General features: G+C 46.0%; 1 protein-coding gene across 3 annotated transcripts in view; it reads left to right on the forward strand.

Moving 5' to 3' along the window:
* The window catches only part of LOC126336281 (clusterin-associated protein 1), a 141,534-nt gene that overhangs the window by 58,186 nt on the left and 64,846 nt on the right, over positions 1-18,502 (forward strand). The window lies entirely within an intron of this gene.

Consider the following 18,502-nt stretch of genomic DNA (forward strand, 5'->3'; position numbering starts at 1 on the left):
AAACTTCTTATCAAAGGGGAGTCCCCACTAGGTTGTTGTTGTTGTTGTTGTTGTTGTTGTTGTCGTCTTCAGTCCTGAGACTGGTTTGATGCAGCTCTCCATGCTACTCTATCCTGTGCAAGCTTCTTCATCTCCCAGTACTTACTGCAACCCACATCCTTCTGAATCTGCTTAGTGTATTCATCTCTCGGTCTCCCTCTACGATTTTTACCCTCCACGCTGCCCCCCAATACTAAATTGGTGATCCCTTGATGCCTCAACACATGTTCTACCAACCGATCCCTTCTTCTAGTCAAATTGTGCCACAAACTTCTTTTCTCCCCAATCCTATTCAATACTTCCTCATTAGTTATGTGATCTGCCCATCTAATCTTCAGCATTCTTATGAAACAAAAGTTTTGAATATTCTGGACCATGCTACAATGACAGAAATGTGTGACTCGCATTTTTGTAGCAGAGAATTGGATTGGTTGATTGCTTAGGGGTATAAGGGGACCAAGCTACAGGGTCATCAGTCCCTTTTTCCTGAGGAGAAAAGAAAAAAAAAACACCAACACACCTAAAAAGAAGATGAATGGAATGAACAAAAAAACACAGTAAATATACACCACAAGGAAAAGTAGAAGGAGGTCTTGGCTGGCTGATAACAATAATAAAAGAGGATGAGCCTGCCACTTGGGGTGAACATTAAAATGTTCACCCCAAAATGACAAGATGAGATGCAGGGAAAAGACAACCACCAATATAAACAAATACAAAGAAAGTGTGATAGAATTAAAATGGAGGGAGTGGAGTGACCTCAGAGAGAAGGCTGAATGCTCATCCTTAGATGGTATGATAAAAAAAACCTCACGAATAAAACATAAAACTAAATCTGCTGTTGAGGCACTGTCGCCCAACACTGAAGGTAGCATGCTGGGAAGGTTAAAAGTCTGCCGCAGAGTGGCTAAAAGTGGGCAGTCCAGCAAGATGTGGATGACAGTCATATGTGAATCGCAGTGACACCGAGATGAGTCCTCGTGCTAGAGGAGGTAGCCATGTGTTAGCCACATATGGCCAATGCGGAGTGAGCAGAGAGCCACAGAATCCGTGTGAGAGTCCCGCATGAATGTCTTCCACACATTCATAGTCTTCGTAAGGGCACACAGTTTGTTGTGTGTACTGAAATTATGCCATTCTGTCTCCCAAAGCTGAAAAACCTGACAGTGTAATAATGATCACACGTCAGTTACAGAGATGCTGATCTCCAGAAACAGTTTCTGTGTAGCCTGTTTGGCCAGCCTGTTGGCAAGTTCATTTCCTGGGATTCCAACACGGCCAGGGGTCCACACAAACACCATGGAATGACTGGACTGTTCCAGGGCATAGATGGACTCCCAAATGGTCACTACCAAAGGATGGCGGGGATAACACTGGTCGATAGCTTGTAGACTGCTCAAGGAGTCGGTACAGAGAAGAAATGACTCGCCAGGGCATAAGCACAGGAAATGGCTGCCAGCTCTGCAGTGAAAACACTGCAGCCATCTGGCAAGGAGTGCTGTTCAATAAGTCCTCCACCAATGCGAAGCCAACGTGACCATCAGCCATCGAGGCGGCAGTGTAAATCACTTCACGGTCCCGGTACATGTCAAGAATTGAGACAAAGTGACAGCTGAGAGCCGCAGTGTTAACTGAGTCCTTACAATCTTGTGAAAGGTCCAGGCGAAGCTTCGGCATTGGTGTACACCACAGAGGTGTACGTGAATGGACCTCGAGTATAGGTGGTAAAGGCAAGGACTCCACTTCAAACAGAACAGATCGGACGCGAACCGCAGTCGTAAGCTCTGACCTGGGCCTTCAATGCAGGATATGAACTGCCGTGGATGGGAAAAGTAGACGATAATTCGGATGCTCAGAAGAACTACGAATGTGTGCAACATAACTGGCGAGCAGTTGTGTGCGCCTAACCTCCAATGGATGGACTCCGTCCTCCACCAGGACGCTGGTCACTGGACTCGTCGTAAAAGCTCCTGTTGCCAGTCGAATGCCATACTGGTGCCCTGGGTCAAGTAAACACAATGCAGAGGGTGCTGCCGAACCGTAAACCAGACTCCTATAGTCAAGGCGGGATTGAACAAGGGCTCTGTAGAGCTGCAGCAGCGTAGAGCGATCTGCACCCCAGTTGAGGGCATTGAGGTGCTGCCATCACTTCCATTGCAGCTGATGAAGATGAGGAAGCCACGTCAACAGGGCATCAGGAAAGAATCCTAAGAATCGGTATGTCTCCACTACAGTGAGTGATCGTCATGAAGGTAAATACTGGTTCCAGATGAACAGCACAGCGCTGACAGAAGTGCGTGACACATGACTTTGTGGCTGGAAACTGGAAACCGTGGGCTAAAGCCAATGACTGCACTTTATGGATGGCTCCCTGTAGGCGCCACGCGGCACCACAAGTACTGGAGGAGCAGTACAAAATGCAGAAGTCGTCTGCATACAGAAGGTGAGACCAACGGCCTGACAGCTGCTGCTAGACCATAATGGCCACTAAAAATAGAGATGCGCTCAGTACAGAGCCCTGTGGGAAAATAGAGGTGGGCCACCTCCATGCCTGCACCAACGTGGTGACCAAACCAAAATTTCTACTGTTACCTCTGTCAACATGTTAGTTATCTAATAGGTGAATCACATGATGCTTGGCTGTGATGTTATCCATGCGTCAGGGTAAGACTACGCATTAACACGGTCCATCAGGTGATAGATGCTGGAGGGTAGCAATTTGAAGAGCAGAGGGTAAAAAGTGCCAAGGCTCGTGCTGTGGGAAAAAAACCTCTGCGACAGTCGGATGGGTAGTAAGAGCAATAGTGGCTTACTAGCTGCGATAGTTCATGCCCCAAGGTTGGGTTTGTTAGTGTGGGTATCATGCATCATTACTGTGGCAGGCGATGGTGATGTATCCCGGTTTGCTGCAGCTGCTGCGTTCCTGGAACAATCGGGATCATTATATATTAGTGGGAGATCGGCCATAGATTAACTCACTGTGTGGGGTGTGTGTGTGTAGCTTGTCTGCATGTAGTGTACAGTATGGCTTCCCTGCGTGGTGCCAGTTATTTGGCAAGTGTGTTCCGACTGGATATCCAGTAATGGTGGCTGATTAACAGGGGCTCACCTGTACTGTTGTGTTTGCGTGTACTTGGCCATAGATGTTAGGTCCTTGCAAGTATGTGTTTTGGTCTTTTATGTTTCCATCTATGGTTGTGGTCATCATTCCCCAGATTCAGAATGAATGGGTTCTGTGAATGTCAGGACTTTCTGTATAGTCTTGTGGTGAGTTTGTGGATTACCTCCGTGAGAGTCTCATGTCGGTATTCCTGGTGAAGGTCCGCAATGCGTGTGTATCGTGGAGCATTGCTTATGATTTTGAGTACTTTGTTTTGTATGATCTGCAGATGGCACAGGCGTGTGGGCGCAGCGTATCCACAGACAGGGGCTGTGTACGTCATCAGGGGTCGAATAAGTGTCACGTACATGGACCTCGACACCCTTCTCTTCAGTGTGCCACACCTGTTGCACATAGGATAGAGCTGTTTGAGCCTCGTGTTTGCTCCGTTGGTCATGTGTTGTATGTGGTCCCCCCAGAGTAATTTCCGGTCGAGCCAGACACCGAGGTATTTAACTTTCTCGCGGAACCACATTGGGCATGCATGTAGAGTTATTGGTCTGCAGTATCGGTGTTTGCGCAGTTGCTTTGGTCTTCTAGTGAACAGAATGGCTTCGCACTTGTCAACGTTTACTCTAACATGCCATTTCTCTAACCGAGGCTCAGCCACTCTAAGTGCAGTCTGTAATCATGATGTAATGTTTGATGGTTTCCAATCTTGCATGAGGATGGCTGTGACATCCGCGTAGATTGCCATTGTTGTGTTGTATGTGGTTGGGAGATCGTTTATGTAGAGGTTAAACAGTAGGGCCCCTAGGATGCTCCCCTGGGGTACTCACGCGTGTATACCGTGTTGTATTGATTGTTTTCCCTGCACGTCAGTGTTGAAACTTCTGTCTATGAGGTATCCTGGGGGTTCTTGTGTAGGTGCGTTTTCCCGTATAGTGTGCGTTTCTTCGCAGTATGCGACTTCCGGAAGTGGGGTCGTGTTGTTTGGGGGCATAAATGTTGGCAATGATGCTTGTTAATTTTCTGGTGTTGTCTGTGGCTGTTGTGTAGCTGTTGCAGTGGTTGTTTTGCGTGCATGTGAAGGGTGCTGAGGTTTTTGGGCCTGTGCCGTTCCGCCAGGGCGTACAACAGTGGCAAACGTTACGCCGTTCCTAACTGGGTTCGGTGCTGGCCTTGGACGTGGGATGTTGTGGCTGTGCCCTGTGCTTGTCTTGCTAACACTTCAGTGCCTGTTTGTATACACTGCACTGCCTGAAATTGGCCACAACGGACTCATTGCAGTTGGCACAGCAGTTTTGGTTTGGCTGTGTTTGTGTGCACGTGTTGGATTTGTGATTTGCCAGCACATCCATGGCAATGAGTTGCCAGGCCGCAACGAAGGGCTGAGTGGCCCAATTGCTGGCAGTTGTTACATTGTTGGGGGACCATGGGTGGTTCGTAGTGTTCCACACATCCATCCATCCAAAGAAACCTCTTTATCTGCAAGATGGCATGGGAATCAGCCGTGTTGGCCAACTCAACCACGTAATATGGTAGTGGTGCATGTGTGTGGAACCCCGTCATCCAGGAGGCACTTTTACTGTTGAATCCCAGATAACAGAGTGCCGCCTGTACTGTCTCATTAGGTGTACTGGGATCCACTCCCTTGATCACGTATTGCCGGGTTCTCTCATCCAGCATTCTGTACCTGTAGTGTTCGATCTACCTATCTTTGAGGAAGGTCAGAAGATCTTTGTATTCGTTGTCTGTGGCAATGTACAGTGAGGCCCTATCCCCAGAGCACTTTGCGTGTAATGTGCAGTTAATGTGGCTTTCACGAATGCAGTGTTAAAGGCACTAAGGTCCGATAGTTTTGTATAACAATTGGGGGGAAACCAGTCTTGTGTTGTGTGGGCACAGCTGTGGCTTCGTGTGCTTTGTCGTTATTCACCACAGCCATGTTTGTGCTTTGTTTTGTGTTGTTGTTGTTAGCCAGAGATGTGCTAGTTGGTGTAGGCAACAGCACCTTTCGGTTGCCTAGCAAGCTTGGTTGCTCGCTTGTTTGCCTTGTTTTCCTTGGTTTGTTTCTAGGCCCCTCCACCTGACAGAGCTCTGTGTATTGGTTTTCTGGGTCCACTTCCACCACCGCTGCCTCGATCTCTCGAGGCTGTGGCGTCTGTGGGACAATGGTGCGTGTCTGTCCAGTTACAGGAGAATGTAATGTGATGTTTAGAGTCGCTGTTTTCGTGGGTGAGACGTCCGCCCCGAAAAGTTCAGTGATTAGCTGGTGTGACTTGAGCTGCTTTTGCACTTTTGTGCCAAGCTGCCGACTGTCACCAGCCACTCCCTTACCTTCGATGGAGAGCAGGGCGCGAGTTTCGAGGGGTGCTGTCAATCCTCGCGCCTCTTGTGTTGCAGTCTTGCTGCAGGTAACGACAGGATGATTTATTAGGTATGGAGGGGGGGGGGGGGGGGGGGGGGGGCGACAATTCTGCTTTTCTTGAAATGTGAGGAAAGTGTATGCTGTTCCCTATGGAAGTGGGAGTTCCCTATGTTCTAACATGTGCTGCTACTGCAAGCGTGGCACCTAAAGGAGATGCGGAAGAAGAAATGCCTGCAGCACATGGGTGTGATCCTGTGAAGGAGCCCTCGTACTGCCTCAGAGTCCCTAAAAGAACGTGCTAATCACGTTGGGGGTGTCGGGTAACCGGACGCTACCGGGAGCTGTGAGCCAAAGCTCTTTCACGGCAGTCCGCGACAGCTTGCGCAGCTTTTTGTCGGAGGGAAGCACGCTCAGCCCTTCGGCACTCGTCCGGTTGCCGCTGGGCGGCTATGCCGGGCGACTGGCGGCGAAGCGCTGGTAGCGGCCGACTGGCACGCGGTCGGCTGGAGGGGGGTAGCGTGTGAGGTACGGCTGCTGGTGGTTGGCAGCTGCGATACGAGGTCCTCTCCACTTGGCATCTGTCTGACGACAGTGGTGTCGTGCAGTCCTGTGGGACTCCATTCTCCTGTATATGGGGATACTATGGGAGGACCAACTTGGACATGGGAAGTATGGAACGATAGAAAATTTTGTATAAAAATCAGAAGCGGGCCCTGGAGACCACACTCATAATGTGGCAAGGATATGATGTCGCCCTGTCGTAAGCATTTTGTTAACCAAAAAAGATGGCAACCAGGTGTTGGCATCTGGTAAAGGCTGTTCAGATGGCAGACCGAGGGAAACTAGATTATCAGTGGTAGAGGAACCATGGCAGAAACCACCCTGGAATGGAGCCAGTTGGCCAAGTGACTCCAGGACCCAACACGACCACTGACTTACCATATGTTCTAACAGCTTACACAAATATGTTGGTGAGGCTGATGGGCTGATAGCTATCCACATAAAGCGTGTTTTTACTGGGTTTTGAGCACTGGAATAACGACGCTCTCCGGCCATTGCAATGAAAAGACACCATCGCACCAGCCCCAGTTGAAGATGATGAGGAGATGTCACTTGCAGTCAGGCTAGAGATGTTTGATCATCTGACTGTGGATCTGATCTGGCCCAGGAACTGTGTTGGGGCAACGTGCAAGGATGCTGAGGAGCTCCCACTCTGTAAATGGACCATTACCTGGTTCACTGTGATGTTCAGTGAATGAGAAGGCTTTCCTTTCCATCCACTGTGATGCAGAGGATTGAGCGTAGTGCTCAGCAAAGTGCTCGGCAATTGCGTTTACATAACGCACCATTGATGTTAATGCCAGTAGCACCTGTCGGGATCTGTTACTCGGAAACATATCTGATCTTTGTCCACACTTGGGAAGGTGACATATGGCACCCAATGGCCGAGATGTACCTCTCCCAACCCTCCTGTTTCAATCAAGCTTGCCGACACTCTATAATGGCCTCAGTGACTTCCGGTGACCACCAAGGTACTGACTTTCTCTGGGGGGCAAACCTGTCTGTTTGCCCTCTCACTTCTCTTTTCGTCCAGCAACTTTTGGCTCCTTTAGTCACTGGTGAGTCTCCGCTGTGGCATTAGTAGAGACCTTGGGAAAGAGGGCCCCAAGGGACCCCATCTGCATGAGAAGAGCTGGAGGTGGCTCTTGTTTCTCCAGCTGGGGGAAGGGAAACAGATATCCCCTGCATGTGGCAGGGGGGGGGGGGGGGGGGGGCTGCTCTCGAAGTTGGTACTTTAGGAGCAAGGGAAGCAGATTTTGCTCCCTACCACCAAGGGGGCAGATGTATTCTGAAGGCCCAGATGGTCCACTGTTCATGGCACAGTGTGTGGTATGACTGGTACTTGAGGTGGTGATGGTAATGTAGCTGCAACGTATGTGGACGCCAACCGAATGGGTTGTACTCGTTCAGATTTAAGTTTAGCCTCTTGGTAAGTCAACTGGTCCAGGGTCTTGTACTTCAATTACTTTCTGCTCGTTTTGGAGTACTGTGCAGTCTGGCAAGCATAATGAGTGCTGCTCTCTGCAGTTGATACAAGTGCGAGGAGGTGTACAATGAATCACCCTGGATAGTGGGCGCAGAGAAATCCAATACTGTCATGGGGGCGAAAGAGCACAGGAGACAATGGAAGAAGATGACATACCCCGGTAAGCTTATGTATGCCCATCCTTTAAGCAGGAGGTCTCTGGGACAATGGCCGTTTACTATCGTGACAAATAAATAAAAATGCCAACAGCCATCTTTATGATTTTATTTTATTTTATTTTGTCGTTACCAATTTCAACGCTGTAGCGACGATATAATGGAAAATCAGAAGGACAGCTGGGGGTGTTATTATTTATTTGTCTCGATAGCTGAATTGCAGGTGGAGATGCAAATCCATGACAAGAGGTTCAGGAGATCGAATCAAAAGGCACTTGGGATACCTCATGCACCACATAAGGTGTCCTTCCCTATGTGGACCACACTTCTGTAGAATTTGGTAAGTGGCAGGTCAAACCATAAAATGGGACCTGAACTTCCAGGGCCGAAAAATGTGAGACTCCTTCAAGTCACCTTGTACGACAGGCAGGGATACTTTGGACCTGTTGTAACCCCCGGAGCCGCAGGGGGAGGAGAATTGGAAGTCATTGGAAAGGGTCCAAGAGGAGTATGATGCTGTGAAGGTTGCCTTGATTTTAGCTGAGGCTACAAATTTGGAGCTGTACAAAATACAAAAGTCTCTGACATACTACCTGGAGGTCACTAACCTCTTCGATGGAGATGAGAAAGAGTGTAACACTGAGTTCAGGGCCCTTTGTATTTCTGGCAGGTGACACTTGTCTCCCTTGCAGTTCCATTTGATCCTCGTATTGAGGGTGTTGCAACTGGGTGTGAAGGATCTGTGAGGGCTGGACACACATGAGGATCACTGTCTATCACCACTGTGGGTAGAAGAACATCAACAAACATCAATTTGAAGTCTAACTGCATGGAAAACATGTGGCTCCTCTGGGTTCCTGGAGTAACCTCCTTTCTCTCTTTTACAACTTTTGGCAGTCGAGAATGTTGTGAGAACTTATCTGCTGTGGGTATTGGAACAAATGAAGGCAGATGGCGTTGTCAGGTTGGTGGTCTGCGTATTTCTGAGCAGAGAATTCCCAAAAGGGAGCCCTGTCACCAGTAGATGCTGAGAGGAGAGGATGCTGCTTCTCTGGCTGGATGAATGGAGTGGTATACACAAATGATGGTGGAGGAACAACAAGAGGGAAAGGTCTATTGCTCTCACGGTCTGTTTTATTTGCATGAAACCACAGATAGATATCACGGAAGTAAATACACCAGGTACTGCTGATCATCTGGCCACAGTAGTGAAGAAGTCAGTATTATTGAGACTGGATACAAACAATCACATTTTTTCCTGAGCTTCAAAATGTGAGAGGCAAGCTGTGACCGACAGTACCCAGATTTTTTGTTCCTCTGTTAAGGCAGAACACTTTGAGGATCAGAGAGGGTGGTAATTCTTACAATTGATTTAGGCAGGTGGTAGTATAAGTGGTGAATTTTTATAAAGTGGAGGGCAACTGTCTCCAAAATGAGGTCTTGTGCACACTGGAAAGAATGTGTTCAAAATGCTGCTATTTAAAGCACCACATCAGTGGTGGGAAATATGGCTTCACCTTCTGGTGCATACCATGATTTTGACCATCCCTGGAAGCAAAGCCCTTCATAAGCAAGGCTTAGCGTGCCATTGTCAATCCTATTGTCTGCTGAGCCTGGATTCCCTGTGCCACGTTTACAATGTTACGAAATGTTATGTTAACAGGTGCCTGGCCAAGTTGCTTACAAGAGCTTAACCACCAGCTAAGATAAGCTTTACCACTTAAGATGGAACCACTTAATGATTTACTTAGGATAGAAAGTTTGCCAGATATTTTTTTTCCACAGTGTCATGTCATAATCTCACTAAAATTCAAATGTGAAAGCTGGGCCACCAGTGAAATTCAACACTTAACACTGAAAGTACATTGCTTAAGAACACCAAACTACAGCCAGACCAGAACTGACCTCGTGGATGGAGACTGCAGTTATTTATACAAACTGAATATTAGAGGAAGCTAGCATTTATACAGCCACCAAATATTCGAGACATACAAACATAGGATATTTCGAAAACCTCCCAGAAATGATAAATATGAAATAATAGATAATTGCTGTTGGTCAGGCTAGAACCAGTGACCACCACACAAACCAGTGGTGCTACTCACTACACCAAACCAGTGGCTACAGAATTTGCACCATCATTCTCTCTTGGGAAAATAGTGACCTGCTGTTTCAGATATCCTCATTGTTGCTAACTATAGCACATGGAATCTAAATCCTGTCACTGATCCTCTGTATGGTGGCACTGGTGGATCCTTGTGTTTGATTTACAGCTCTGGCTCATGTGGGGGATTTGGTGTGTCTATCTGCATTTTTGTTTTCTCAACGAAGGGTTCATCCTCAACCTTCTGACAAGCAACATAGTATACAATATGTCACAAAGCACTGCTTTAGTAACTTTTCCAGTAATCCCACTTTCTGCAGAGGCAGTGGATCACTCTCCCTTCCAAATGTTTATGTGATCCGTCAACCACATGCACTATAAGGTCCGTACCGCATTTCTCACCAGCCAGAGCTCGGCACGATAGTTCTCTCGGCCTTTCTGCTGGATGTCCTGGTCCTGTATGCGAGCCAGCTGCCTCGCTTCTCTGGTGCAAGTAGTAGTCATCTTGAGTATCACCTGGTTGAAACAGGAATAGCCTATCCACTGTCATTCTAGCCTCATGACTGGTGAGCAGAAAGAACAGGGTGAAGACTGTAGCGTCTTGATTTGCTGTGTTGTAAGTAAATGACAGAATGGGCAGTATTGTATCTCAGTACCTCTGCACGACTTCAGATTACATTAAGATCACATCTGCCAGCATCTTACTAAGTGTTCAGTGCAGCAGTTTATCTGTATCTTATAGGCAGTTGTCATCCTGTAGTCAATGTCAGAGTGTGACACTAGAGCCTACTAGAAAACTTATCCACAATCAGAGATCACAACACAACATACCTTAAAACGACATCTACTACTAGGAACTTTGCAATTTCCAGAGCTTCGACAGCTGGACCAGCTTTGGTGAGAGCGTAGTGGGCTGAGATAGTCAGTGAGGATATTATCCATCAATTCAGGTTGCAAACTTCAGGAACGTCCCGAAGAAATTGATTATAATTTGGTGGAATGGCACTGCAAACAGGATTGGTATCAGATGCACCGGATGTAACTGTGGCATGTGGTTCCTTCATTGGCATTCCAGTGATACCTGTGTCTGATTCAGTTTAGAGCATTATGGAACATTATGAAAAGTAAGCATTATGAAAATACTTCAGGATCACTGACTAGAAATTAGCTGAGATGACCCTCGACAGTTTCTGCCCCGCTGCATCGTAGTTCCTCTTATACAGTGTTCCATTATTAGTTGGAATCCTCCGTAGGTCAGTTCCTCATTTTTCGAGGTCTTTACTGGTTCCAGGAGTGTTGCACGTTTCCTGTGTTGGGCACACTGCCAATGAGATGAAGACTATGCTTCAGTGATCGGTTAGATAACACTGAAACATTCTCCGTACAGCCTGGAAGAAATGATGAAGTACAAGAGTAGGTGCAGTTGTTGATCCATCGGTGGCCCACTGAATTCTATGAAACAGGAATTCATCACCTCGTCTCCCAGTGGGATAAATTCTTAGCACATGTAGTGATTAGTTTTGAATGGAACCATTCTATGGCCCTGTTGTGGCAGGTATTTGGTTTTCATTTGACTGCCCCTCATAGAAGTACTCCTATCCCAAAACAGTTAGCATTGGTGTGAAGTTCTGCCTAGGCATTCTTGTCATACAATACTAGAAGTGGAGAAGATGTTAACACATATTTAAGGACAAGGAAAAATATTTCCTGTGCCTCATTCTGGGAAAATTGACCTATCTGCAGTAGTTCTTGTAAGGGGTGTGCCTGGGTACAGAAGTCCTTTATGTATCGCCACAGTATGAGGAAACTTTTCACATCATGAATTATCTGAGGAGTCGAAAAATCTGTGACTGCTCTTATTTTCTCTTGATAAGGACTGACTTCATCACTATTTACTAGATGCCTCAAGGTTCTTATTTCTTGGGTGATGAAGAGGCACCTCTTTGGCTTCAGGTGGAGACCTGCAGTCTAAACACACTTCAACTCGGTTATCATGTTGCTTAGATGTTCTTCAAATGCATTTTGGGGGGAAAAAACGCTTATATCATCCAGACAGCAAAGTCAAATGTGTCAAAGCAGGTTGTCCATCATATGTTCAAAGATGGATAAAGCTTTACATAGCCTAGATGATGTAATTTTGAGATCATAGTGGCCATCAGGAGTTATGAAACCCATCTTTCTCTAGTCAGCAGATCAACCTCGATTTGGCAGTAGCCTGTTTTCATGTCCATTGTAGAAAAATACTTTGCTCCTTTCAAGCAGTCTGAGGTGTCGTCAGTGCTTGGCAGTGGACGAACATCTTTTTTTATTTTTTTTATTTTATTCATTCATTGGTAGTCAATGCAGAAATGGCATGTGTTCTCCTTATTCTTCACAAGGACTACAGACTAGGACAAAAGACTCTCTGAAGGTTCGATGATGTCAACTTATAGCATCCTCCCAGAGTATCTGTCATTCAGCTGGAGACTCTGTTTCAATGCTTCCTAGGTGGTAGATGGTCCCCAGTGTTTGTATTTGTCTAATCATGAGCCACTTGGCTCTGAAAATGGAGACCAGAATGGCTATTACTTGGTGACATTGTTCCTGGCTCCAGTTATTTTGCATTGACAGTTCAGTAGTAGCTTCCTTCCCTGCAATGTCTGGAGTGGTAGCTGAGCACAATTATTTATTGATGACACTAAACTACTGTCAATGCTCGTCACAGTGAAGAGGATGTAACATGTTGTTGTTGTTGTTGTGGTCTTCAGTCCTGAGACTGGTTTGATGCAGCTCTCCATGCTACTCTATCCTGTGCAAGCTTCTTCATCTCCCAGAACCCACTGCAACCCACATCCTTCTGAATCTGCTTAGTGTAGTCATCTCTTGGTCTCCCTCTATGATTTTTACCCTCTACGCTGCCCTCCAATACTAAATTGGCGGTCCCTTGATGCCTCAGAACATGTCCTACCAACCGATCCCTTCTTCTGGTCAAGTTGTGCCACAAACTTCTCTTCTCCCCAATCCGATTCAATACTTCCTCATTAGTTATGTGATCTACCCATATAATCTTCAGCATTCTTCTGTAGCACCACATTTCGAAAGCTTCTATTCTCTTCTTGTCCAAACTATTTATCGTCCATGTTTCACTTCCATACATGGCTACACTCCATACAAATACTTTCAGAAATGACTTCCTGACACTTAAATCTACACTTGATGTTAACAAATTTCTCTTCTTCAGAAATGCTTTCCTTGCCATTGCCAGTCTACATTTTATATCCTCTCTACTTCGACCATCATCAGTTATTCTGCTCCCCAAACAGCAAAACTCCTTTACTACTTTAAGTGTCTCATTTCCTAATCTAATTCCCTCAGCATCACCCAACTTAGTTTGACTACATTCCATTATCCTTGTTTTGCTTTTGTTGGTGTTCATCTTATATCCTCCTTTCAAGACACTATCCATTCCGTTCAACTGCTCTTCCAAGTCCTTTGCTGTCTCTGACAGAATTACGATGTCATCGGCGAACCTCAAAGCTTTTATTTCTTCCCCATGGATTTTAATACCTACTCCAAATTTTTCTTTTGTTTTCTTTACTGCTTGCTCAATATACATATTGAATAGCATCGGGGAGAGGCTACAACCCTGTCTCACTCCCTTCCCAACCACTGCTTCCCTTTCATGTCCCTCGACTCTTATAACTGCCATCTGGTTTCTGTACAAATTGTAGGTAGCCTTTCGCTCCCTGTATTTTACCCCTGCCACCTTCAGAATTTGAAAGAGAGTATTCCAGTCAACATTGTCAAAAGCTTTCTCTAAGTCTACAAATGCTAGAAACGTAGGTTTGCCCTTCCTTAATCTAGCTTCTAAAGTAAGTCGTAGGGTCAGTATTGCCTCACGTGTTCCAACATTTCTACGGAATCCAAATTGATCTTCCCCGAGGTCAGTTTCTACTAGTTTTTCCATTCGTCTGTAAAGAATTCGTGTTAGTATTTTGCAGCTGTGGTTTATTAAACTGATTTTTCGGTAATTTTCACATCTGTCAACACCTGCTTTCTTTGGGATTGTAATTATTATATTCTTCTTGAAGTCTGATGGTATTTCGCCTGTCTCATACATATTGCTCACCAGATGGTAGAGTTTTGTTAGGACTGGCTCTCCCAAGGCCGTCAGTAGTTCCAATGGGATGTTGTTTACTCTGGGGGCCTTGTTTCGAGTCAGGTGTTTCAGTGCTCTGTCAAACTCTATACGCAGTATCGTATCTCCCATTTCATCTTCATCTACATCGTCTTCCATTTCCATAATATTGTCCTCAAGTACATCGCCCTTGTATAGACCCTCTATATACTCCTTCCACCTTTCTGCTTTCCCTTCTTTGCTTAGAACTGGGTTTCCATCTGAGCTCTTGATGTTCATACACGTGGTACTCTTATCTCCAAAGGTCTCTTTAATTTTCCTGTAGGCAGTATCTATCTTACCCCTAGTGAGATAAGCCTCTACATTTGTCTTCTAGCCATGCCTGCTTAGCCATTTTGCACTTCCTGTCGGTCTCATTTTTGAGAAGTCTGTATTCCTTTTTGCCTACTGCATTTTAATATTTTCTCGTTTCATCAATTAAATTCAATATTTCTTCTGTTACCCAAGGATTTCTACTAGCCCTCATCTTTTTACCTACTTGATCCTCGGCTGCCTTCACTACTTCATCCCTCAAAGCTACCCATTCTTCTTCTACTGTATTTCTTTCCCCCATTCCTGTCAATTGCTCCCTTATGCTATCCCTGAAACTCTGTACAACCTCTGGTTCATTTAGTTTATCCATTTCCCATCTCCTTAAATTCCCACCTTTTTGCAGTTTCTTCAGTTTTAATCTACAGGTCGTAACCAATAGATTGTGGTCAGAGTCCACATCTGCCTCTGGAAATGTCTTACAATTTAAAACCTGGTTCCTAAATCTCTGTCTTACCATTATATAATCTATCTGATACCTTTTAGTATCTCCAGGGTTCTTCCATGTATACAACCTTCTTTCATGGTTCTTAAACCAAGTGTTAGATATGACTAAGTTGTGCTCTGTGCAAAATTCGTCATCTGCAGAGCTAGTTGGCATATAAACTTGTACTACTGTAGTAGGTGTGGGCTTTGTATGTATCTTAGCCACAATAATGCGTTCACTATGCTGTTTGTAGTAGCTTACCCGCATTTCTATTTTCCTATTCATTATTAAACCTACTCCTGCATTACCCCTATTTGATTTTGTGTTTATAACGCTGTAGTCACCTGACCAGAAATCTTGTTCCTCCAGCCACCGAACTTCACTAATTGCCAGTATATCTAACTTTAACGTATCCATTTCCTTTTTTAAGTTTTCTAACCTACCTGCCGAACAAGGGATTTGACATTCCACGCTCCGATCCGCAGAACGCCAGTTTTCTTTCTCCTGATAATGACGTCCTCTTGAGTAGTTCCCGCCTGGAGATCCGAATGGGAGACTATTTTACCTCCGGAATATTTTATCCAAGAGGACCCGATCATCATTTAACCATACAGTAGAGCTGCATGCCCTCGGGAAAAATTACGGCCGTAGTTTCCCCTTGCTTTCAGCCGTTCGCAGTACCACAACAGCAAAGACGTTTTGGTTAGTGTTACAAGGCTAGATCAGTCAATCATCCAGACTGTTGCGCCTGCAACTACTGAAAAGGCTGCTGCCCCTCTTCAGGAACCATACGTTTGTCTGGCATCTCAACAGATACCCCTCCATTGTGGTTGCACATACAGTATGGCTATCTGTATCGCTGAGGCACGCAAGCCTCCCCACCAACGGCAAGGTCCACACCAAAATGTGAGGTTCCACCAATGCCGCTCTGTATAGGGGCAGTGGCAAGATTTAGTTCCAGAGATCTGTAAGTTGCCACCAGTGTTGCGTAGTGGCTAGTGTAACTGGCTGGTGTGCTGTAGGTTGCTTGTTGAAACCTGACCACTAGCCATTATACACTCCTGGAAATTGAAATAAGAACACCGTGAATTCATTGTCCCAGGAAGGGGAAACTTTATTGACACATTCCTGGGGTCAGATACATCACATGATCACACTGACATAACCACAAGCATATAGACACAGGCAACAGAGCATGCACAATGTCGGCACTAGTACAGTGTATATCCACCTTTTGCAGCAATGCAGGCTGCTATTCTCCCATGGAGATGATCGTAGAGATGCTGGATGTAGTCCTGTGGAACGGCTTGCCATGCCATTTCCACCTGGCGCCTCAGTTGGACCAGCGTTCGTGCTGGACGTGCAGACCGCTTGAGATGACGCTTCATCCAGTCCCAAACATGCTCAATGGGGGACACATCCGGAAATCTTGCTGGCCAGGGTAGTTGACTTACACCTTCTAGAGCACGTTGGGTGGCACGGGATACATGCGGACGTGCATTGTCCTGTTGGAACAGCAAGTTCCCTTGCCGGTCTAGGAATGGTAGAACGATGGGTTCGATGATGGTTTGGATGTACCGTGCACTATTCAGTGTCCCCTCGACGATCGCCAGAGGTGTATGGCCAGTGTAGGAGATCGCTCCCCACACCATGATGGCGGGTGTTGGCCCTGTGTGCTTCGGCCGTATGCAGTCCTGATTGTGGCGCTCACCTGCGCGGTGCCAAACACGCATACGACCATCATTGGCACCAAGGCAGAAGCGACTGTCATCGCTGAAGACGACACGTCTCCATTCGTCCCTCCATTCACGCCTGTCGCGACACCACTGGAGGCGGGCTGCACGATGTTGGGGCGTGAGCGGAAGACGGCCTAACGGTGTGCGGGACCGTAGCCCAGCTTCATGGAGACGGTTGCGAATGGTCCTCGCCGATACCCCAGGAGCAACAGTGTCCCTAATTTGCTGGGAAGTGGCGGTGCGGTCCCCTACGGCACTGCATAAGATCCTACGGTCTTGGCGTGCATTCGTGCGTCGCTGCGGTCCGGTCCCACGCCGACGGGCACGTGCACCTTCCGCCGACCACTGGCGACAACATCGATGTACTGTGGAGACCTCACGCCCCACGTGTTGAGCAATTCGGCGGTACGTCCACCCGGCCTCCCGCATGCCCACTATACGCCCTTGCTCAAAGTCCGTCAACTGCACATACGGTTCACTTCCACGCTGTCGCGACATCCTACCAGTGTTAAAGACTGCAATGGAGCTCCGTATGCCACGGCAAACTGGCTGACACTGACGGCGGCGGTGCACAAATGCTGCGCAGCTAGAGCCATTCGACGGCCAACACCGCGGTTCCTGGTGTGTCCGCTGTGCCGTGCATGTGATCATTGCTTGTACAGCCATCTCGCAGTGTCCGGAGCAAGTATGGTGGGTTTGACACACCGGTGTCAATGTGTTCTTTTTTCCATTTCCAGGAGTGTATGTTATTTTTCATTTCTGGTAGATTTTTGAAATATCTTATATTTATAATATTTGTATCTCTGGAATATTCTGTGTCTGTATAAATAACTTCATTCTCCGTCTGGGAGACCAGTTATCTTCGGGTTGTACCTTTGTTTTCTTAATAATTGTACCTTCACTGCAAAGTGTGTTACTTCACTGATCCAGCTTTCGGATTTGGACTTGGAGGTTACAACTCAGTGTTGTTTAGTGGAGATGCTGGGTAAGTCAAAACTTTTATACCACAGTGGGTCCAGTTAGCCAAAGTAAAAGCCCTTGACTACTTGGGCAGGAGCCAGAATTCATACATTCAGGTCACGAATTGATTCCAAGCCAGTAGTAAGTCAGCTGCACATCAGGCAGCAATCAGTGTTTTCTATTGATGTTGGTGAACCCAATGAAATGGCTGAAAGGATGTGACCGAGTTGCCAAATACAATATAATGACACTCCTGGAGTAGAATATAAACTACCAGTTATACAGTTTCTAGGTTTCACTAGTAATCTTGTTAATTTTTATACAATTTGATAAAGTCATGAAAACCTTATTGTTCTTAGTTCAGGTGTATACAAACAAATTTTTTTTTGCAAGAAATTTGTATTCTATCTTACTAGCTTTTTGCAGTGCTATGTGGATGTAAATTTGATTGGAAATGCTTCATTACACTGCTACCCGTGGTTGTGTGATGTCCATCTACTTACGAAACTCCAAAGAGAAATGCGATGAAAGGTGTACGAGCAGAGTGAACACCAAGTGTGCGTTTTTTACATCATCATAGCTGCACATGCTCATGCGCCTGTCTTCTGGCACTCTCTGGCAACTGCTCAAATGAACCTCTTTCTAACAGGTCACGGAAAAATTTGTGAATGGTTTACAAAGCATTGCTTTCAAAGTAAATTTCCTTTTGCACAAGATGAATTATGTTACGTACGAGACAGTGCAATGAATTTCTTAGATCATAGAGTCTTTGACTCTCATTCAAACCATAACACTTTGAGGACCAGCCACATAGAAAAATTTTGGGCCCAGAAGACCAGCCATTGATGCTTATTTCAAACTTTACCAGCACTTTTGTGTTTGATAGATCTTAATTGGTGACATATGCTAAAAAAGACCAATATTGTGTATGAAACCATAAAACTGTGAACTTTTCCTATTTGTGTGTTTGTGCTACTTATCCGTGATATTACTATTGGCTGAGTACATCAAGTGTCTTATGCTCTGAACATCTGCTGTCATTGGGTGGTGAGATAATGTAACATGAGCTACAGTTGG

Source organism: Schistocerca gregaria, chromosome 2 (genome assembly GCF_023897955.1).
Source record: "Schistocerca gregaria isolate iqSchGreg1 chromosome 2, iqSchGreg1.2, whole genome shotgun sequence".
NCBI classification, from domain to species: Eukaryota; Metazoa; Arthropoda; class Insecta; order Orthoptera; family Acrididae; genus Schistocerca; species Schistocerca gregaria.